The sequence below is a fragment of the Mustelus asterias genome, chromosome 16 (assembly GCF_964213995.1).
Source record: "Mustelus asterias chromosome 16, sMusAst1.hap1.1, whole genome shotgun sequence".
In the NCBI taxonomy this organism is placed as follows: Eukaryota; Metazoa; Chordata; class Chondrichthyes; order Carcharhiniformes; family Triakidae; genus Mustelus; species Mustelus asterias.
The window spans coordinates 40769498-40794086 of record NC_135816.1 but is presented as its reverse complement, the minus strand read 5'-3'; the positions used below and the strand labels follow the sequence as shown (position 1 = coordinate 40794086).

Here is a 24589-nt window from a genome sequence, read left to right as displayed (position 1 = left end):
TCTTTTGTAGTAACTGTTATATATTTGTCCCTTTCAGCTCACTGCAGAGTGCCACTGTAGTAATACATGCAAGGAAGTGATGCAATTTGATGTAGAGCGGGAAACAAAGATGCAACAGGTATGAGAGAGAACACACTGCAATAAAGCAATGTTCATTTATCAAATGTTCCTGAGTGTCATTCTCCAAATACACAACAAAACTGGCAATGACAATAAAGGATGTGAACTTACTAAACCACTCAAAAGAAAAAGATTAAGCAAAGAAAATGGACAATCACTACACTCAAAGGCTTGCTCCGGTACAGAAGATTACCATTTGGTATGACATCTGCTCCTGCATTGTTTCAAAGGACAATGAATCAGATCGTGAGTGGACTGAGTGGAGTCCAGTGTTATCTGGATGACATCCTAGTCACTGGGAGAGATGAAGAGGAACATCTTCGAAACTTGGATGCCACTCTCCAGGGATTGAAAGACTATGCTCAGAGTCCGTAAGGGCAAATGTGAGTTCTTCCAATCCTGTCGTTGAGCACCTGAAACATGTGATTGATGCCATTAGCCTTCACAAATCTCCTCCTAAGGTGAAGGCCATCAGAGAGGTGCCTGCTCCTCAGAATATGAGCCAGTTATGTTCCTTCCTGGATTATTGTATTATTATGGAAGATTTGTCCCACACTTGGCAACAATTCTGAAACCATTACGTAACATCTTGTGCCAGAACAAGATATGGAAATGCTCAAACCAATGACGCCTTCATGCAGGCAAAGTAAGTGTTACTTACGGCTGAAGCTCTCATGCACTTTGATCCTAATTTACCTTTACAGTTAGCTTGCGATGCATCTTCTTATGGTGTAGGAGCAGTAGATATCAAGTTAAAAAAATATCAAGTCTTATAAAATGTGCCAAGTTAGCTAATAATCCTGTTGTACATCAAAAGCACCTGCCCCAACTTTACAAGCAGGGAAGTCCATTCTCCTATCAGCCTAATCCTTTTTTGTTACTTGCTTTGAAATGTTATTTTTATCTGTATTCACAGAAGTAGAAGAACTCACTGCCAGTTTTATTTTTGTGGAAGCTAGCTACTGAACTGTACTCTATGTCATCGCTGGTGAGCATCTCCAGAGTTACACACACACTGTGGATACAGAGTGATTAAAAGGGAAGTAAAGGGCAAGTCCAGTCCATAGGTTCAATGTTGTAGACCACCCAAGTTTGGGCAATTACTGGAAAAAAGAAAAATAGTTTGCATGTTGAGCCAGAAGTAAAGAAAAACAATCTGCAGCATCTTGTGGGGAGGAGGTGACAATATAGAGAACTTTAATACCTGGATCTGCACAATCACAGTTCAAAGTTTTCCTGCACAGCATTCTGCAATGGAATGCATGGAAATTCATGTGGTTTCTGCAGTGGGACCTTTGGTAGCACACATCATGGGAAAATGGGAGCATTTCTCACAAATGCTGTTCTTGGCCAGTTTAAATGGGTTTGAGATAAGGAAGTGATGCAATTTGATGTAGAGCGGGAAACAAAGATGCAACAGGTATGAGAGAGAACACACTGCAATAAAGCAATGTTCATTTATCAAATGTTCCTGAGTGTCATTCTCCAAATACACAACAAAACTGGCAATGACAATAAAGGATGTGAACTTACTAAACCACTCAAAAGAAAAAGATTAAGCAAAGAAAATGGACAATCACTACACTCAAAGGCTTGCTCCAGTACAGAAGATTACCATTTGGTATGACATCTTCTCCTGCATAGATTCTCCCTCAGTGTACCCGAACAGGCACCGGAGTGTGGCGACGAGAGGATTTTCACAGTAACTTCATTGCAGTGTGATGTAAGCCTATTTGTGACACTGATAAATAAACTTTTACTTTATGTCTGGTAAATCTTGTCCCAAATAGGCTTACATCACACTGCAATGAAGTTACTGTGAAAATCCTCTCGTCGCCACACTCCGGTGCCTGTTCGGGTAGACTGAGGGAGAATCTAGCATGGCCAATGCATCTAACCAGCATGTCTTTGGACTGTGGGAGGAAACCGGAGCACCTGGAGGAAACCCACGCAGACACGGGGAGAACGTGCAGACTCCACACAGACAGTGACCCAAGCCGGGAATCGAACCCGGGTCCCTGGCGCTGTGAGGCAGCAGTGCTAACCACTGTGCCACCTGACTTGATTTAAGGACATTACAATCCATATGGCAAAGAGGCCTAAGATCACCAGAATCCCAGCAGACTATCAGTGAAACCCTTCAGTCAGCCAGCGTACTTACCTATTTCATTAAGAAATAGAAATGGATTACGGATCATTGAGGAGAAATGGGTGCCAAGTTGATAAAATGCTTAATTCTTGGCCATCTTTACTAGCCTAAAGACCAAGCTAACTTTATCACAAGGCTTTATTTCAAAGGCAGCAAGGAGTTGTGGAAGCTAAATGGCTTGATGCAGTTCATTCAGATTCCAAAATGAACTGCAAGCATTGTCACTGATATGCCTGCCTATGGCTAGATATTGGCGGAAGCAAAGTTGAAGGGGTCAAGCCTGAGCTGGCAGCTGCCTGCAGTATTCCTGTGGAGCGAGGAAGAGAATTCCTATACCTTTGAATAAATGGAAACAGTGGAGTAAGTCATCCACTGTGATAAAAGCTCGTAAGTACACTGCATAAAAAAGCAGACTGCATTGTGATACCTTTGAACTTGTATAATGTTTGAAATGATACTTGAAAATTGTACATCTGATGTGCTAAGTGTAATTTTGCAAGATGTAAATTTTAAGTTTAAATATTGGGTGGGATTTTATGGCCTCACTCAGGCAACGCTAGAGATTCCCGCCCGAGGTCAATGGAGATTTCCATTGTCAGAACCTCGCCCACTCTGAAACTGTGGTGGGCGAGGTGGTAGAGTTCCGGCCATAATGCTGAAAATGGTTTGTGGCCTTTATTTGAGCAGCTTGCGGAAGTACCTCAAGATGTGGTAGAAACTAAACAGAGTTTGAGTGAAACTAACTCCAACCATCTGCACCTGAATTTTACATCTGGGTCTTAGTTGGCAAAGGGCAGTCACTTGTATATCAAAGTAGCCTGTTCCAGGTGAACAAGCTACTCATTAAAGGCTCGGCCTGAGTATCAATGCAGCGATGAGGCAATGGCCTAGTGGTATTATTGCTCGACTATTAATCCAGAAACTCAGCTAATGTTCTGGGGACCCGGGTTCGAATCCCGCCATGGCATATGGTGGAATTTGAATTCAATAAAAAATATCTGGAAATAAGAATCTACTGATGACCATGAAACTATTGCCGATTATCAGAAAAACTTATCAGGTTCACTCTCAACTGCCCTCTGAAATGGCCTAACAAGCAACTCAGTTGTATCAATCGCTGCAAAGTCCCAACAAAGAAATGAAACTGGGCGGACCTCCCGGCATCGACCTCGGCACTGGAAAAGAAAACGGCAAAACAAACAGCCCTGTCGACACTGCAAAATCCTCCTTACTAACATCTGGGGCTAGTGCCAAAATTGGGAGAGCTGTCTCACAGACCAGTTAAGCAACAGCCTGACATAATCATTCTCACGGAATCATACCTTACAGATAACATCTCAGACTCCACCATTACCATCCCTGGATATGTCCTGTCCCACCAACAGGACAGACCCAGCACAGGTGGCAGCACAGTGGTATACAGTCGGGAGGGAGTTGCCCTGGGAGTCCTTAACATTGACTCCGGACTCCATGAAGTCTCATGGCTTCAGGTTAAACATGGGCAAGGAAACCTCTTTCTGGTTACCATGTACCGTCCTCCATGTTGAACAACACTTGGAGGAAGCGCTGAGCGTGGTAAGGTTGCAAAATGTACTCTGGATGGGGGATTTCAATGTCCACCACCAAGAGTGGCTCGGCAGCAGCATTACTGATCGAGCTGCTCTGGTCTTAAAGGATATAACTGCTAGACTGGGCCTGCAGCAGATGGTGAAGGAACCAACAAAAGGAAAAAACATACTTGTCCTCATTCTTACCAATCTGCCAGCTGCAGATGCATCTGTCCATGAAAGTATCGATAAGAGTGACCACCGTACAGTCTTTGTGGAGACAAAGTCCCATCTTCATGTTGAGAATGACTCCCATCGTGTTGTGTGGCACTGTCACCATGCTAAATGGGACAGACTTCGAACAGATCTAGCAACTCAAGGCTGGACATCCATGAAGCGCTGTGAGCCATTAACAGGAACGGAGCTGCACTCCAGTACAATCTGCAATCTCATGGCCCAGCATAACCCCTACTCAACCAGGGGATCAACTCTGGTTCAATGGAGAGTGCAGGAGGGCATGCCAGGAGCAGCACCAGGCATACCTAAAAATGAGGTGTCAATCTGGTGAAGCTACCAAACAGGATCACTTGCATGCCAAACGGCATAAAAGCAAGTGATAAACAGAGCTAAGTAATCCCGTAACCAACAGATCAGATCTAAGCTCTGCAATCCTGCCACATCCAGCCGTGAATGGTGGTGGACAATTAAATAACTTACTGGAGGAGGAGACTCCACAAATATCCCCATCCTCAATGATGGAGGAGCCCAGCACATCAGTGCAAAAGATAAGGCTGAAGTATTCACAGCAATCTTCAGCCAGAAGTTCCAAGTGGATGGTCCATCTTGGCCTCCTCCTGTGGTCCCCAGCATCTCAGATGCCAGTCTTCAGCCAATTTGATTCACTCCACGTGATATCAAGAAATGGGTGGAGGCACTGGACACTGCAAAGGCAATGGGCCCTAATAACATTCCAGCAATAGTACTGAAAACTTGTGCTCCAGAACCTATGCTCCAAGCCAAGCTGTTCCAGTACAGTTACAACACTGGCATCTACCCAACAATGTGGAAAATTGCCCAGGTATGTCTTGCACACAAAAAACAGGATAAATTGAACCGGCCAATTACCGCCCAATCAGCCTACTCTCGATCATCAGTAAAGTGATGGAGGGGGTCATCAACAGTGCTATCAAGCAGCACCTGCTCAGCAATAACCTGCTCAGTGATACCCAGTTTGGATTTCACCAGGGTCACTCAGCTCCTGACCTCATTACAGCCTTGGTTCTAACATGGACGAAAGAACTGAATTCCAAAGGTGAGGTGAGAGTGACAGCCCTTGACATCAAGGCTGCATTCGACTGAGTGTGGCATCAAGAAGCCTGAAAAAAACTAGAACCAATGGGTATCAAGGGGCAAACTCTCTGCTGGTTGGAGTCATACCTGGTACATAGGAAGATGGTTGTTGTTGTGGAGGGTCAGTCATCTCAGCTCCAGGACATCTCTGCAGGCGTCCCTCAAGGTAGTGCCCTAGGCCCAACAATCTTCAGCTGCTTCATCAATGACCTTCTCTCCGTCATAAGGTCAGAAGTGGGGATGTTCGCCGATGAATGCACAATGTTCAGCACCATTCGCGACTCCTCAGATACTGAAGCAGTCCATGTTCAAATGCAACAAGATCTGGACAATACCCAGGCTTGGGCTGACAAGTGGCAAGTAACATTTGTGTCACACAAATACCAGGCAATGATCATCACCAAAAGAGACACTCTAACCACCGCCCCTTGACATTCAATGGTGTAACCATCACTGAATCCTTCACTGTCAACATCCTTGGGATTGCCATTGACCAGAAACTCAATTGGACTCATCACATAAACACAGTGGCTACAAGAGCAGGTCAGAGGCTAGGAATACTGTAGCAAGTAACTCACCTCCTGACTCCCCAAAGCCTATCCACCATCTACAAGGCATAAGTCAGGAGTGTGATGGAACACTCCCCACCTGCCTGGATGGGTGCAGCTCCAACAACATTCAAGAACCGTGACACCATCCAGGACAAAGCAGCCTGCTTGATTGGCACCACATCCACAAATATCCGCTCCCACCACCACCGACGCTCAGTAGCAGCAGTGTGTACTATCTACAAGATGCACTGCAGCAATTCACCAAAGATCCTTAGACATCACCTTCCAAACCCACAATGACTTCCACCTAGAAAGACAAGGGCAGCAGAAACATGGGAACACCACCACCTGCAAGTTCCCCTCCAAGCCACTCACCATCCTGACTTGGAAATATATCGCTGTTCCTTCGCAGTCACTGGGAATCCTGGAATTCCCTCCCTAATGGCATTGTGGGTCAACCATGGACTGCAGCGATTTGAGAAGGCAGCTCACCACCACCTTCTCGAGGGCAATCGAGATGGGCAATAACGGCTGGCCAGCCAGTGCCACCCATGTCCCACAAATGAATACAAAACAAAATTGCTCCAACCACACCACCTCCACCCTCCACCCCCCCAGCCACCCCCTCCCCCACCCCCCACCCCCACCCACCCCGCCTTGCCCACCTCATTTTCAACTCCTGTTTCTCAGGTTGTGAGCTGAATTTCTCCCACCCACATCAAGAGAAAACCAGACATACAATAGAGAAACACAAACGCAGATTGCACTGAAAACAGTCTCACATCACACAATGAACAAATTACATGCTCAGCATTAAGTTTGAACACCATGTTTAGCCTTCCTGTGTCATTACACCGCAAGTTCCCTGGAAAAGTTAGGTGGTTGTTTGAGGAACCAAGCAGGAATGTGTAGAAGGTGATTTGAGAACTGGTATTTTGAAGACATGATTTCCACTATTAAATAAAAGTGTAGCTCTGACACCCATTGGCATCCAGTTTGAATTCGTACCCCATGAACCAGCTTTCTTTGTACGTTACTGCTTCAGCAGCTATTTTCTCAGTAACAGGATTATCCTATTTAGCCCATCAGACACCTGTTCTGCTATTAAGATAGATCATGACAGATCTGGACATACATGTATCTACTTTTATTCCATATTCCTTGGTAATTTTACGAAACAAAAGTCTTTTGCTCTCCATTTTGAAAACTTAATTGAGTTTTATTTGGGGGGTGGGGTTAAATTCTAGCTTTTGACTACCTGATTTCAGTCTTGAATTAGCCAAGTTCTAATTTTAATGTCATGCCGTCTTGTCTGAGATTCTTTCACCAGGGAAAATAGTTTCTCTGATCTACCCGATTGAATTCCTTAATCATTTTAAATACCTCAATTATCATTCCACAATTTTCTAAACTCAAAGATTACAAAGTTTATGCAAACTGCCCTTATAATTTAACCCTTTACAAACTGCTCTAATTTTACTGAAATTGTACTGTGCCCCTGCCACAGCCAATCTATTTTTTTCTGAAGACAGTACTTCACATAGGGGCCTTCCCAAAACGTAGTGTGACTGAAGCACCAGTTTCTCACTTTTGAATTCCGATTCTCTTTGAGATAAGAAAGCCCATCAACGCCTCTACTTTCTCAAAAGACTAAGGAAATTTGGAATGTCAGCTACGACTCTCACCAACTTTTACAGATGCACCATAGAAAGCATTCTTTCTGGCTGTATCACAGCTTGGTATGGCTCCTGTCTCTGCCCAAGACCACAAGAAACTGCAAAAGGTCGAGAATGTAGCCCAATCCATCACACAAACCAGCCTCCCATCCATTGGCTGTGTCTACACTTCCCGCTGCCTCGGCAAAGCAGCCAGCATAATTAAGGACCCCACGCACCCCGGGCATTCTCTCATCCACCTTCTTCCATCGGGAAAAAGATACAAAAGTCTGAGGTCACGTACCAACCGACTCAAGAACAGCTTCTTCCCTGCTGCTGTTAGACTTCTGAATGGACTTACCTTGCATTAAGTTGATTTTTCTCTATGCCCGAACTATGACTGTAACACTACATTCTGCACTCTCTCGTTTCCTTCTCTATGAATGGTATGCTCTGTCTGTATAACACGCAAGAAACAATACTTTTCACTGTATGCTAAAACATGTGACAATAATAAATCAACTCAAATAATGGGCAGCATTCCTTTTTGATTACTTCTTGTACCCAAATACCCAACTTCTAGTATCTATTTACATTGGGGCCTATATCCTTTTGATTCCCATCACCCCATGGTTTCTAACTATTAAGAAAATATTTCAGTTTGTCGATTTCAGATCCAGGTTAGATAACTTTACATTGTACTCACAATGAACTCCATCCATTTTGCCCACTCATTTAGTCTGTCAATGTCCCTTTTGGAACTTCCTGCTGCCATCCACACAGCTATGCCTCCTAACATAGCATCATCTGCAAACTTGGATATGCAAGTTTTTAGTCTTCTAACCAAATCATTGATATATGTTAGGAAAAGCCATCATTCCAGTACAGATGTATGGAGTGACTGCCAAATGAGGAAATATTAGACAGGTTGGGTCTGTACTCTATGAAGTTTGGAAAATTGATATGATTGAAATATATAAGATTCTTAAGGGGTTAGACAGGGTAAATGTTGGGAAGATGTTTCCACTCATGTGAGAATGTAGGACCAGAGGGCACAGTCGCAGTATCAGGGGTTGCTCATTTAAGATGAATTTGAGGAATAATTTCTTCTCTTAATGAGTGGTGAATCTTTGGAATTCTTTAACACTGTGGAGGTCGAGGCCTTGAACATTTTCATAGCTGAGATTGATAGGTTTTTAATCAGTTGGGAAGTAAAGGTTATGGAGAGAAGGCAGGAAAGTGGACTTAGTGAGCGTTAAATCAGCCATGATCTTATTAAATGGCAGGGCAGGCTCAAAGGACTGAAAGGCCTAGCCTTGTTCTTGTTTCTTATGGTCTTATGGTCAGAGCCTTAGCAAACAGCTACTCTCTGCTTCTTAAACCCCCAACTAATTTCTGAAACATGTCAAAAGGTTACCTCCAATTCTATGCAACTTGATTTTATTGCTAATAATCACTTGAAAGGAACTTTATCAAACATCTGTTGGAAGTCCATTTAGAGAACACCCATAGAAATTTTCTTATCGACCATACCAGTGGTTTATTAAAAAAAACTACCTTAGTAGGAAATAAGAACATAAGAACATAAGAAATAGGAGCAGGAGTAGGCCATCTAGCCCCTCGAGCCTGCCCCGCCATTCAATAAGATCATGGCTGATCTGACGTGGATCAGTACCACTTACCCGCCTGATCCCCATAACCCTTAATTCCCTTACCGATCAGGAATCCATCCATCCGCGCTTTAAACATATTCAGCGAGGTAGCCTCCACCACCTCAGTGGGCAGAGAATTCCAGAGATTCACCACCCTCTGGGAGAAGAAGTTCCTCCTCAACTCTGTCTTAAACCGACCCCCCTTTATTTTGAGGCTGTGTCCTCTAGTTTTAACTTCCTTACTAAGTGGAAAGAATCTCTCCGCCTCCACCCTATCCAGCCCCCGCATTATCTTATAAGTCTCCATAAGATCCCCCCTCATCCTTCTAAACTCCAACGAGTACAAACCCAATCTCCTCAGCCTCTCCTCATAATCCAAACCCCTCATCTCCGGTATCAACCTGGTGAACCTTCTCTGCACTCCCTCCAATGCCAATATATCCTTCCTCATATAAGGGGACCAATACTGCACACAGTATTCCAGCTGCGGCCTCACCAATGCCCTGTACAGGTGCATCAAGACATCCCTGCTTTTATATTCTATCCCCTTCGCAATATAGGCCAACATCCCATTTGCCTTCTTGATCACCTGTTGTACCTGCAGACTGGGCTTTTGCGTCTCATGCACAAGGACCCCCAGGTCCCTTTGCACGGTAGCATGTTTTAATTTGTTTCCATTGAGATAGTAATCCCATTTGTTATTATTTCCTCCAAAGTGTATAACCTCGCATTTCTCAACGTTATACTCCATTTGCCATATCCTCGCCCACTCACTCAGCCTGTCCAAATCTCTCTGCAGATCTTCTCCGTCCTCCACACGATTCACTTTTCCGGATTTTTAAAAAATTGAATTCAAACAGCACAATCTGCCATGGTGAGATTTGAACCCGAGTCCTCAGAGCATTATCCTGGGTCTCTGGATTAATAGTCCAGTGACAGGGCAATTAACGACTTAACACAAATCTATCACTTTCTTTGACCAATTGATACTTGACCAAATGTTCAATCATTCCATCTCTGATAGCAAACACCAATAACATGCAGACAATTTATGTTAACTGATACGTCTTTAATTACCTAGTTTCTCTCTCGCTCCCTTCTTAATTCTTATGTTGACATTTTAAGTTTTCTAATCCAAAGGTACAATTCCTGAACCTAGCAAGTTTTGAAAAATTATGACGAATACATCTGCAATTTCCTCCCTTAATTCTTGGAATGGAAACCATCTGGCCCTGGATATTTGTCCTGCTTAAGTCCTATAATTTTCTCCATTACCAGTTTTGAACTTGTGTTAGGTACACTAAAATCCTCCCCATGATCAACCTACAGATTCTCCTGTGCTGTTGCTATTTTGTCCATTTCCTCCATTGGTAAACAAATGTGAGGCAGTGGTGTAGTGGTACTGTCACTGGACTATTAATCCAGAGACCCAGGATAATGCTCTGAGGACTCGGGTTCAAATCTCACCATGGCAGATTGTGATGTTTGAATTCAATTTTTTAAAAATCCAGAATTAAAAGTCTAATAATGACCAAGAAGCCATTGGCGATTGTCGTAAAAACCCATCTGGTTCATTAATGTCCTTTAGGGAAGGAAATCTGCTGTTCTTACCTGGTCTGGCCTACATGTGACTCCAGACCCACAGCAATGTTGCTGACTCTTAATTGCCCTCTGAAATGGCTGAGTGAGACACTCGGTTCAAGGGCAATTAGGGATAGGTAATAGATGCTGGCCCAGCCAGTGACACACACATCCCATTGGAGAATTTAAAAAAGCAAGTTGTTCTCATTATCCTTTCTACTCTCACCTGCATCTGTCTTAAAGGGGCACATTTGGCAAGTTTCTTTATACTTGTATTATGCTTATGCTTCAATGTTTCTAAATAATATTTGAGTTTCTCTCCTCACATTCTATCCTTTCCATCTTTCTCTCAAACTTAACTGCTTTCTTTAATTTCCTTGTTGATTATCCTTTAAGTTCATTTTAATCATGCCTATATAATTTAATTCATTTTTATTTTTTATTTATTTCCCACATAGTGGGTGGGATTTTCTGGCCGCGCTCACTCCGAAACCTGAAAATTCCACCTGAGGTCAATGGACTTTTGCATGGTTTGCCCCTCACACGCTACGATTCCCGTGGCAAGCCCACCGGCGTGATCTCCCAGTCCCACTAAAGGCAACCCCCTGTGGCAGGTTTCTCGGCTCCGGGATGGGCAAGCCCGGCAAAACACCATAGACTTCAGTGGACAAGAAGATCCCACCGGTGGCCAATGGCAAGCCACCTTTGCTTCTGGAAAACATGCCAACAGGTGGAGGGGAGGGGATCCTGCCCATAGTATTGCAATACATACAGTTGATCATTCATTTACTCGTATCGAAAGTTATTCCATTTTCCTTGACTTCTTTTGTCCTAGCTAACACCTAATTCCTTTATCTATTTTTTTCCCTGCATTTAACCGATTGATTTGATTTTCCTCCTCTCCTGCCTTTGTGTTTTTTTCTGGATGCTTTCCTCAGAAACATAATCAAAATTTCAATTGGATCAAGCTTTGTTTTCAACACAGCAATGGTTCACAATTAAAGACATGCTATATTTGTTTTTGAAGTCGACCATAGATTGGGGGACCAGTGTAATGTTTAAACAATTGAAGATGACTTCCAAGGTTGTCGGAAAATTATGCTGTTGGCAATATTGCAACACTTAGATGTGGTGGATGTGGTGTTTTTGGATTTCCAAAAGGCATTCGATAAGGTGCCTCACAAAAGGTTGCTGCAGAAGATTGGGGCACACGGAGTTGGGGGTAGGGTGTTAGCGTGGATTGGGGATTGGCTATCCAACAGGAAGCAGAGAGTTGGAATAAATGGGTGCTTTTCTGGTTGGCAGATGGTGACTAGTGGCGTGCCGCAGGGATCAGTACTGGGGCCTCAACTGTTCACTATTTACATAGATGATCTGGAGGAGGGGACTGAGTGTAGGGCAACAAAGCTTGCTGACAACACGAAGATAAGTGAGAAAGTGAATTGCGTGGAGGAAGCGGAAGGTCTGCAGAGAGATTTGAATAGGCTGAGTGAGTGGGCGAGGATCTGGCAGATGGAGTATAACGTTGGCAAATGCGAGGTTATTCACTTTGGAAGAAATAATAGCAAATTGGATTATTATCGAAATGGAAAGAAATTACAACATGCTACTGTGCAAAGGGACCTGGGGGTCCTTGTGCATGGGTCGCAAAAACTCAGTCTGCAAGTACAACAGGTGATCAAGAAGGCAAATGGGATGTTGGCATTTATCGCGAGGGGGATAGAATATAAAAACAGAGAAGTCTTGCTGCATCTGTGAGGCATTGGTGAGGCCGCAGCTGGAATACTGTGTGCAGTTTTGGTCCCCTTACTTGCGAAAGGAAATATTGGCCTTGGAGGGAGTGCAGAGAAGGTTCACCAGGTTGATACCGGAGATGAGGGGTGTAGATTATGAGGAGAGTTTGAGCAGATTAGGTTTGTACTCGTTGGAGTTTAGAAGGCTGAGGGGTGATCTTATAGAGGCATATAAGATAATGAAGGGGCTGGATAGGGTAGAAGTGGAGAGATTCTTTCCACTTAGAAAGGAAACCAGAACTAGGGGGCACAGCCTCAAAATAAAGGGAGGTCAGTTTAGGACAGAGTTGAGGACGAACTTCTTCTCTCAGAGGGTGGTGAATCTCTGGAATTCTCTGCAGACTGAAGCGGTGGAGGCTACCTCGTTGAATATGTTTAAGTCACGGATAGATGGATTTCTGATCGGTAGGGGAATTAAGGATTATGGGGAGCAGGCGGGTAAGTGGAACTGATCCACTTCAGATCAGCCATGATCTTATTGAATGGCGGGGCAGGCTCGAGGGGCTAGATGGCCTACTCCTGCTCCTATTTCTTATGTTCTTATGTTCTTACTTATTTTGATATCGGCACAGCACTGGATTAAATCTTTGAAACGGTTTTGAAAAAGAATGACTTTTCAACCTTTCAAGATGTATCTCTAGGCTAAGTGACAAGCTTATCGCCAGTCCTGGAATATTTCTGTGAAAACAAATTTGTTGCAATTCATGTAAATAAATATTGAGAGAAAAATTCAAAAAGTGCTCGTAACCTGCATTTTTTTTAATGGCTGCAAGAGATAGCTAGTTAAGCATAGGCATATTTGTGGAATATATATACACTTAATAACAACACTTTCAGCAAAACAGAATTACCTCCAGACTCTGGACCCAAATTGATTTAATGCAAAAGATTAGACATGCAATCTTAAATGGCAGGTATTTAATGGATTCAATTTTTTTGGAAAGAAATTGAACATCCAGTTTGTTGATGTGATTCATCAAGAAGCACAGTTGTCATTCATTCAAGGAAGGATGGCGTGTATTCTCCATCAGTTGGACATGAGAAAATAACATTTTATCATGTGCTCTTTTTATAGTAGTATGCTCTGCTGTTTACGGTGGCAGTATTATGCGTACATGTGTAAGTTGCAAATGCATGTTTCATCTTGCTTTGTTAAAGTGGCTTTTTTTTGTCAGGGATACATAGTGAGGAAAAACAAATTCGCCATAAAAGCCTACATCATGAAGCTGACATTTAGCGTGAAATAAAATCCAGTTTGTTCACGAGATTTTGCTCTATCTGCCACAGTACAGCCTTGTTGCAAAGCACCTTTACAATGCAAATAATGACTGACAAGTCTGGTCAATAAAATGATGATATAATTGTCCAAGATATGATTCAAGCTTGAAATTCTTCTGGACAGAATCTGAACTCCGAGAATATAGTTGGAAGGTTCCAACACAGATTTCCCAAAGGAAGATCATGTTTGACAAATCTGATTCAGTTCTTTGAGAAGGTGACAGAGGCGGTGAAGGGGAAAGTACAGTCATTGTGGCATGCATGAACTTAAAGGATATTAAATCAAGAGGAGGGTAGCAAATTGGATCAGAAACTGGTTAATTGGGAGGAAAGGAAGAAAGGGAATTACGGGCAGATTCTCACAACTGTTGAAAATAGGTAATGGTCTCCAACAGAGTTCTATTCTGGGACTGCTGCTTTTCACTGTGAAGCAGCTGGAGGGAGTGATGCAGAAATGTATAAATAATTCCAAAATGGGAGGTACAGTAAATAATTCTGAGAGTCAAAGCTGCAAAGGATAACTAGATATAGAGTCATGGGGGTTTACAGCATGGAAACAGGCCCTTCAGTCCAACTTGTCCATGTCTCCCAGTTTTTACCATTAAGCTAGTCCCAACTGCCCGTGTTTGGTCCATATCCCTCTATACCCACCTTACCCATGTAACTGTCTAAATGCTTTTTAAAATACAAAATTTTACCCACCTCTAGTACTACCTCTGGCAGCTTGTTCTAGACACTCACCACATTCTGTGTGAAAAAATGGCCCCTCTGAACCCTTCTGTATCTCTCCCCTCTCACCTCCTAGACTATTCAGCCTCTCCATATGACTCAAACCATCAAGTCCTGGTAGCATCCTAGTAAATCTTTTCTGCACTCTTTCTAGTTTAATAATATCCTTTCTATAATAGGGTGACCAGAACTGTACATAGTATTCCAAGTGTGGCCTTACCAATGTCTTGTACAAATTCAAAAAGTCCCAACTCCTGAATTCAATGTTCTGACCAATGAAACTAAGCATGCCGAATGCCTTCTTCACCACCCTGTCCACCTGTGACTCCACTTTCAAGGAGCTATGAACCTGTACTCCTAGATCTCTTTGTTCAATAACTCTCCCCAACGCCCTACCATTAACTGAGTAAGTCCTGCCCTGGTTCGATCACCTCGCATTTATCTAAATTAAACTCCATCTGCCATTCATCTTCCTACTGGCCCAATTGATCAAGATCCCATTGCAATCCTAGATAACCTTCTTCACTATTCACTATGTCACCAATCTTGATGTCATTTGCAAACTTACTAACCTATATTCTCACCCAAATCATTAATATCAATGACAAATAACAGTGGACCCAGCACTGTTCTCTGAGGCACACCGCAGGTCGCAGGCCTCCAGTTTGAAAACAATCCTCTACAACCACCCTCTGTCTTCTGTCATCAAGCCAATTTTGTATCCAATTGGCTAACTCACCCTGGATCCCTGATGCAACAACCTACCATGCGGTTCCTTGTCAAAGGCCTTGCTAAAGTCCATGTAGACAACATCGACTGCACTGCCTTCATCTACCTTCTTGGTTACCCCTTCAAAAAACTCAATCAAATTCGTGAGACATGATTTTCCACTCACAAAGTCATGCTGACTCCCTAATCTGTTATTCTGTCTCTAAATGCTTGCAGATCCAGTCTCTCAGAATACCTTCTAACAACTTACCCACTACAGATGTGAGGCTCACCAGCATGTAGTTCCCAGACTTTTCCCTGCAGCCCTTCTTATACAAAGGCACACATTTGCCACCCTCCAATCTTCAGGCACCTCACCTGTGGCTGTCGATGATTCAAAGATCTCTGCTAGGGGACTTGCAATTTCCTCCCTTGCCTCCCAAAACATCCTGGGATACACTTCATCGGGTCAACTAATATTGTTAGAAATTAGAAATATGCTTAATCAGCTAGAAATCAGTTAGTGATTTAAGTTTTGTTTTCCTGGAAACTGCTGAGGATTTCATATATCCAGAAAGAACCCATTAAAATGTTTACTCAAGGGTGATATAATTCCACCTAGTTCCAAAATGGGCCATCGTTGAGTATATGCATAAATAAATAACCATACTCATAAGCTGTGCTTTTCATTCAACTGTATTTAATTAAGATGCCAATACGAAAGCAAAATACTGCAAACGCTGGAAATGTGAAGTAAAAACAGTGCTGGAAATGCTCAGCGGGTCACAGCTTCTTAGTAGAGAAAAGCTGTTCGGAATTTAATGGTCACAATGGTGGGTCTGTCCACTGGCTGGCCAGCCAGCGGCAACCCCACCACAGCCATTCCAGGCCCCCAACCCAATTTATCATATCAGGTACCCACCAGAGGCTGGCAGCTAACCAGTACTGGCAGTGCCACAGGATGCAGTAGCCACAGTTGGTAATGCAATAAGCACTACCGACAGTGGCTCCTGCATCCTGTGGAGGCTGAGGATTGTCGCTCGAGGACCGGAGGAAAGGTCGGCGTAGGATCACAGAGACCCAGTGGGGAGGGGCAGGGGGGAGTCAGTTTAAAGAAAAGGTTAGTGAGGTGGCAGGTGGGTAAGATGGCAGGTGGGTGAGGTGACAGGTGGGTAGGGTGGAAGGCTGGCAGGGAAGGAGGTGGTAGGTGGGCACCCTGGCCGGTGGGTACGGTGGTATATGGGGGGGGCTGGGTGAGTAAATTTGTGGATTGGGGTAGTCAAGTCGAGAGGCGTTGCTGGGTGGTTGGTATATACCTTGGTTGGGAGAGGTAGTTGGATCAGGTCAGGGAGTAGATGGTTGTGGGGCAGGGCGTATTGAGTTTGTGTCAGGTCAGGGGTTTAGGAACATAGGAACAGGAGTAGGGCATTCAGCCTCTTGAGCCTGTTCCGCCATTCATTGAGATCATGGCTGGTCTGTGGCGTAACTCCGTATACCTGCCTTTGGTCCCTCTCCCTGAATACCTTTGCTTAACAAAAAATTAGCTACCTCAGATTGAAAATTACCATCTAGCAGATGCTAAGAACAATGCAAGCCAAATTCCAAAAAAGAAAATTTGATCAGCAATCACAACTATTTGTATGTTGCCACAAGAAAATATGTTTACTGAAGTCAGGTGTCACAAATTTCAGTAACACTTCTAGAGATTTTAAATATTAAAATTAAAACATTTATTAACAAAAGAAAATAAAACTTGAAACACAAGATGATTTTTAATCCAAAAGATTCTTCCTTGATTAGATTCACAATAAACATCCCATTAGGCAACAGTCCTGAGAGATATTGTGGACGATTCTTCCAGCCCGCTGCGCTGCTCTAGTCGTGCAGCAGGCCAGGAGACATCAGCTGGGGCCATTGTACGGACTTCCTGTTGAGCGCCCTGGCCTGCACGCGTCTCCGCGATCAAGATTTTCAGCGTAATCAGCTCCACGCCAGATATTGGCTTGGAAATGATTGCAATGTGGAAATCCCCATTTGCATCTGATTAGCAGGCCCGGGCCGGGGAGTGGTTAACTCCAGTGGCCATTTAACCTATAATATTCGAGTAATATTAGTTTTTTAAAAATGTTTTATTTATTATTGTCACAAATAGGCTTACATTAACACTGCAATGGAGTTACTGTGAAAATCCCCCTGTCGCCACACTCCGGCTCCTGTTCGGGTACACTGAGGGAGAATTTATAATGGCCAATGCACCTAACCAGCATGTCTTTCAGACTGTGGGAGGAAACCGGAGCACCCGAAGGAAACCCACGCAGACAGGGGGAGAACATGCAGACGCCACTCAGACAGTGACACAAGCTGGGAATTGAACCCGGTGCCTGGTGCTGTGAGGCAGCGATGCTAACCACTGTGCCATTGTGCTGCCCAGTACCACAAGGCACAACCCACTATTACTCTAAGGGAGATATTTCCCAGACTTTTCTCTCTCTCCTGTTTGGCTGTTGAAATTCAAGACTTTAAACCAAAACCCTGCTTTCTGGAACAACCAGACACTTTTCTGAGATGTCTGAAGGCTGATCGCTTCTTCATGGTGCTGTATCAGACAGTTCTCTCTCTTTGGGACATCTTACATGGCCACCCCTTGCAGAGCTTCCAACCTCTCTTTAAATTTGTTTTTTTTCCCTCTTTCATCTTTTCCCATTGTCGGAATCTTTTCTCTTCCTTGAAATTTACCTTTCCCAAGACATTAAAAATCATTTATGTTCTTCTTCAGGCCATCACTTTTCTAATATTTTAAAACATTGCCTGATTTGTTTATGACCTTTTCTAGGTTGTAACTCTTTCTTACCGCTCTTTGAAATTCAGGAGCTAAAATCCAAATCCTCACTTACCTCCTAATGCAAATTTCTATCCATATCATGTTTACTTATAGAACATCTAACTTGGGCCTGCTCATTTCAAATGCCTGCTTTTCACACACCTTTTTTGATTTCCTCAACTTTGTAGTCTCTAAGTCCCCAACTTAATTAATCACACACACACATACACACATGCATACATGCACACACACACACACACACGCACACACACATGCATACATGCACACACACACACGCACACACACAACACAATCCTACTTTCCAGAATACCAGACTAGACCCCAGAAATATTAAAAAATAACATTTCCTTCACATTCAAACTCCAGCAATCGTTTGTCACTTCTAAGTTTCTCAGTCTTCCCTTGTTCCCGCCCTTTCAAACCACGTCTCTTCCACGAGATTGTCCCATTTTCTTGGTCAACTTCTCACTCAACTTCTGGCTTCCAACCCATGTCATTGTTGATGTTTCTCTTTGTTTATGCACGATGCCTCTCCGTTTCAAAACTACAGTCACTGTTTCCTTCCTCAAAAGGCCTGAATATTCAGCATTTTTATTTTAAAGATATTCCATTTGTCTTCTATTAGATTATTGACAAACATCCTCCCATTCATTTGTCTCAATTCACCTGTCTGTCTGAATGCAGCTTTTCTAATGTTACGAACCTTCCTCCTGGTTAGTAGTTTAATTGAGTCTCAGATCATGTTAAATTTAACTATTCTATGGCTACTGTCTATTTAATACTGTCGAACAATTCATTTGGAAGTCTAATAGTGCAGGTAGCAGAATAGAAATGAATAATTTTAAGGATAAGATTATTGACAATATAATTGGGAGGAGGGAAAGGAGGAATAAAAAGTGAAAAATAAAGAGTCAGGATTTTAATAATTTCCTTGGTAAGTGTTTTAGTAAACTTTTTAACAACAGCGGTCGGGTCCTCGATGAATGAGATCAAGCTCAGCATCGTCTCTTGTAGCTCTCCTGAAACTGAGTCATGAAAATGTCATTTGCGCCGACCTAAACAATTTGAGATTTCCAATTTATAATCTCCCATTAAAATAACATCCCTCTTCTCACACACCCTTCATAGAATTGACTGCCCTCTACTCCAGCCACAAGTTTCCTGTCATCTTGTCTCATTTACATCTTAATGTAGATTTACCTTCATCCATGTCTTCCAATGTCAAGTTTTCCCTGGATGTCTATACATGGATGTCTTTCAGAATTACCGTGCTCACATTTACCTCTTTACTACTTTCTGCTTCATGATCCATTTCACTTGCAATCTAGTTTTCTCCCTGCCCCCAGAGTGTGAATGGGCTGAACAATGACCGATGCAATTTAATGCAATCCTGTCCATGGTAGCAGCACCAACAAGTGACAGTGCTTTCCAAAAAGGGGCCCCATAGCCCAGCACTGTGGTCCTCCCACACCACCTCAGACCCCTCCTGGACAGAACTGATGTTACTATAATCTGTGCAGGACACCATTGTTCTGGGACCTCAAGGTGGTTGTGCTGCATTACTTAAGAATTGAGTTTGGTCCTCCCTCCCTCACTGTCCATGTGCCTCTGATTTACCTAAAGCCTCACAAGGCAAAGGTAGAACTACCCCCTGTCATTCTACAGCCTCCCCCAATAATATTGTTGTTGTTGTGGTGGGCATTCCTGCCCTCCCCCACCCCTGACCCGAGCTCATCATCTGCAATGTGTCCATGCTCCATGTAAACCTCTACTCACACCGTCTAGAGGTTGTGTGCACCATTACTGACAGAGTTGAACACCCTCCATGAGAGCTTCACATCCTCCCCTGTATTATGTCCTCCCTATTTACAGGCTGCAGGTGTCCCCAGTCACTATCACCATACCTTCTACAGCCCAGTGCAGAGCCTATCAAGCCCAGTGACAGTCAGTATAGGACAGCCCTGCACACCAAACTATGCTTCTTTCTTGTGGAGCACACAGCTCTCCCCCCGCGCCCCCCCCCCCCCCCCCCACCCCCGTCCACCCTCCCCCACTCCCCTTTCCCCTAGGTACACCATTCTTCTCATCATTGCTCCTGCTGCTTGCCCACTGCACTTATGCACTGAGTCGTATTTCTGACTTCCGTCTATGAGGCCCACATAGCCCCTCGTGTGCCTGTCATGTGTGACCCATTTCCATTTCTCTGCACTCTGTGACTCCTGCCTGCAAGCCCCTGGACAAAAGCAGTGATCACTTCCCCATACAATAAGGTCAAAAGACAACAGTGACCCTCCTAAACTATATCACCCCCAGCTTCTGAGTTTTTGTGCATGGGTAAGATGGGTATAGAGGGATATGGGCCAAATGTAGGCAATTTAGTGGTTAAATAAAGAAGGGCAGTATGGACAAGTTGGGCCAAAAGACCTGTTTCCATGCTGTAAACCTCTATGACTCTACACCAATCCTAACGTGCCACACTAACACATCCCTCATCCCCCATTCAGGAGTCTGTGTGCTTCCCTTTCCAATAAACAATGTGATATCCCTTTGATCTCCTTGTTCATCAGCATTTGATGAACCTCTGTCAAACTCCAGCTTCACACCCTCAGTCTCCCTCTGCCTTCTGTTGTTCATCATCCTCACCCTCCCTGACCTTCTGCCTTCCATCCTTACCCTACCCCCTGTGCTCTTTCACAACCTTCCTTCCCCATTACTACCTTTGTCTTTGTCAGCCACACCCTCATCTCGCACACCACACCCAGTCGAATGGTCAAAGTGGAGGCTGCATGAATCCCAATAGTGTCCAGACAGACAACGGTGTCAGGCACTGGGAGCAGAAGACCACTGCAGCCACCAGCCTTGGGCACAGTGCTGGCCAGTGTCTGCATGAGTCCCACAGCACTGTGAAGTCTTTATAGACAAGGTTGGCATGAAGTTGGAGGGCACCAACTGTTCTACCCCAGCGGTTTGATGATCAGCAATATAAGATGGCAGGTAGGTTATGTATGTTGCACTCACCTCGAGATTGCAAGTGAACTGAGGTCTGATTGTGCATGCCACACATTTGAAGTAAAGTAAATTTATTAGTTACAAGTAGTCTTACATTAACACTGCAAGGAAGTCACTGTGAAAATCCCCCAGTCGCCACACTCCGGCACCTGTTTGGATACTACACTAAGGGAGAATTTAGTATGGCCAATGCACCTAACCAGCACCTAACCAGTCTTTCGGACTGCAGGAAGAAACCAGAGCACCCAGAAGAAAACCACACAGACACGGAGGGAACGTGCAGACTCCACACAGACAGTCATCCACCCGAGAATCAAACCTGGGTTCTTGGCGCTGTGAGATAGCAGTGCTACCCACTGTGCCTCCGTGCCACACATTTTCAAATGGGTTTGAGGCCAAAGTAATTTCCAACGAGTGTGATGCAAAATTGGAAGGCATGAGGAGATTCCGGTCAGCAGCTGTTTTAATGAGCATTCACAAGATGCAAACGGCAACAGGCAGCGGAATAACCAACCAGCCACTGGGGAAATCACAAGTGGATTTTATGCCAGTGGGTTTCTGATTTTTTGGCTCCCATTAGATTCTCTGCTCTCACTGGCCATGAAACCAGCTGTGGGCAGGATAGGAAAATTCCACCTTTCGTGTCCGCTCCAACTTATGAGGAAATACTGGAAGAGACTTGAACTTTTCAGTCTCAATCTATGAAATGATTTGTGAGAGAGACGGAAAGGGATAATGCGGAATATATTAAAGAATGCATGTAAAAGATAGGAACATAGATTTCAACTAGTAAATAATAACTTATAAGACTGATTTCAGCAGGTTTCCATAAAAAGAAGGATCAACGCACAGAATGGACTGAACGGTAGAGACATAAACTCTAGAATAATTTCAGAACAAATTACGTGGAGCAATGAGGATAATGTCATGTTGCCACAAATGGACGTAGTAAAACAGTCACCCTCATCATAAGTAGGTTACAATCTTAAGAACCATGAAAATGCAAAATAATATTGCAAGGACTTGAGAGTGACAAATGTCACACACTTATTCAAGAAAGAGGGAAGGGACATACTGGAAAATTGTTGTCACTCACTGTGATAGTGGGTAAACTTCTCTGACTTAAAATTTTTCCTCCTCCTCCACCAGTCAGATAGAGAACCCCCACTCCCCAAAGTCACTCTATCTTTCCCAGTTCAGACTATTTTAAAAGTAAATAAATTACTTGGTTTATGTAGAATTTTCCATTACCTCAGTACTTTCCAAAGTGATATACAGCCTGTTAAGTAAGTATATCAGTGTTGTAATGTAAGGAAATTTGGTTAACAATTAGTGGTGTTAGGAAAACAGAGGCAGTTTCAAGGGACATAAAAATCTGTGGATTCAATGGTTCTACCATGGCCAAAAGATGAGGTCAGAGGCATTGCTTTGATGTGCCAATTTAGTCTGTAAACAGAAAAGCAACATGGATCAGACAGGGCAGCTTGGCCCATGGGAATTTATGATGCAATGTGTTATGTTTACAATCTTGACATGTTGCACATAACATGGATAGGTATGCTAATTTTCCCTCTACTTTCTTCAGGCAACCAGGAGTGGGTAAGTAAATAAATGCAACTTTGTCAGCATTACCCTGTCGCAATATCAAGTTTTAGAAGTTGCTAAATCTGGTTAGTTCACTGAGTAGGTATTGAGGAAGATTGTGACTGCCATAGCTGCATGAGTGAATTTTTCACAATTACAGTGGCTTGCTAATTGTTTGAAAGGGCCTATTATAAGCATCATGATTGGTTACTTAAATTCCACAAACAAAATCACATTCTCAAGGACTATACACTTTAAAACCAAATATTTCTGCCGTGAGTTTGAAACTAACAGTAAAAATGCGGTATTTAATCAATTTTTCAAAGGAAAATTTAGTCGAAGAAGTTTTCATTTTCAAAACCATAAAAATGTTCAGCTGTAAAAGGTTGCCATCTGGATCAATTGGATAACAATGAACTATACTTGATTTACTATTGATACTGAAAGTGTTTGTACAGTTCTTTACAATGTAGATTGATGCTTCCACATTAAAACATTATTACTGACATTTCAATCAAGTTAATAGGATCTTGCCTGCTAATTTGCTTCATGAGCGTAACCTCCCATTGCACCAAGCAGAATCCATTAAACAGCTTATTAACTCCTCTGTGTCAGTGGGATATCACTCGCAATACTGGAAAATCTCACAGGATTTCTTAAGTACTGCAGTGTACTGCAACCTCTAAAATTATGACTGCTTATTAATTAGCACTAGCACAAACTACCGACTAGGATCATCAAAATAATGCAAATAGATAAACCAATTGACTAAAAGTTTGAATATTTTTTGATTTGATTTGCACACTATACAGACAAAGCATACCGTTCATAGAGAAGGAAACGAGAGAGCGCAGAATGTAGTGTTACAGTCATAGCTAGAGTGTAGAGAAAGTTCAACTTAATGCGAGGTCGGTCCATTCAAAAGTCTGATGGCAGCAGAGAAGAAGTTACTGTGAAAATCTTGAGTCGGTTGGTCCATGTCCTCAGACTTTGTATCTTTTTCCCAACAGAAGAAGGTGGAAGAGAGAATGTCCGGGGTGCATGGGGTCCTTAATTATGCTGGCTGCTTTTCCGAGTCTGCGGGAAGTGCTTTGTTTTAATGAAAAACGATGTCCCAAATATCAGCAAATATGCTATGTTTTAGCAGTAATTTTGCATTAATTGGAATGTATTTGAGTCAAGATATGGGTTTACCAACTATCACTCAATATAGTAAGAAGTCTTACAACACCAGGTTAAAGTCCAATAGGTTTATTTGGTAGCACGAGCTTTCGGAGCACTGCCCCATCATCAGATGAGTGAAGAGTTGGGTTCACAAGCAGGGCATGTATAGACACAAACTCAATTACAAGATAATGGTTGGAATGCAAGTCTTAACAGATAATCGAGTCTTTACAGGTGCAGACAATGCGAGTGGAGAGAGGATTAAGCAAAGGTTAAAGAGGTGTGAGTTGTCTCAAGCCAGGACAGTTAGTGAGATTTTGCAAGCCCAGGCACGTTGTGGGGGTTGGATAGTGTGACATGAACCCAGGATCTCGGTTGAAGCCGTCCTCATATGTGCGGAACTTGGCTATCAGTTTCTGCTCAGCGATTCTGCATTGTCACATGTCTTGAAGGCCGCCTTGGAGTAAATGCTCCGTGAGCCTGACGTGATTTGAACACGCAACCTTCTGGTCTGGAGTCAGACGCGTTACCGTTGCGCCACAAGCTCACTCAAACCCAACTCTTCACTCACCTGATGAAGGGACAGTGCTCCAAAAGCTCGTTGAGTGAGCATGTATGTGTGTGTGTGTCTGTGTGTGATGGGAGTGTGTGTGATTGTGTTGGGAGTGTGTGTGTGTATGTGTGACTGGAGTGAGTGTGTGTGAGTGGTGGGAGTGACTGTGTGTGTGAGAGAGATTGGAGTGTGTGTGTGTGAGAGAGATGGGAGTGTGTGTGTGATGGGAGTATATGTGTGATGAGAGAGTGCGTTTGTGTGTGAGAGAGAGGGGGGTGAGTGTGTGTGTGTGTGATGGGAGTGTATGTGTGATGGGAGTGAGTC

The 24589-nt window shown here is 43.4% G+C and overlaps 1 non-coding gene across 1 annotated transcript; it reads right to left on the bottom strand.

Moving 5' to 3' along the window:
• Window positions 1-24187: 24187 nt before the first annotated feature.
• Window positions 24188-24259, bottom strand: trnaw-cca (transfer RNA tryptophan (anticodon CCA)). Its single transcript has one exon. It is a non-coding gene; the product is annotated as a tRNA-Trp (tRNA).
• Window positions 24260-24589: the final 330 nt, after the last annotated feature.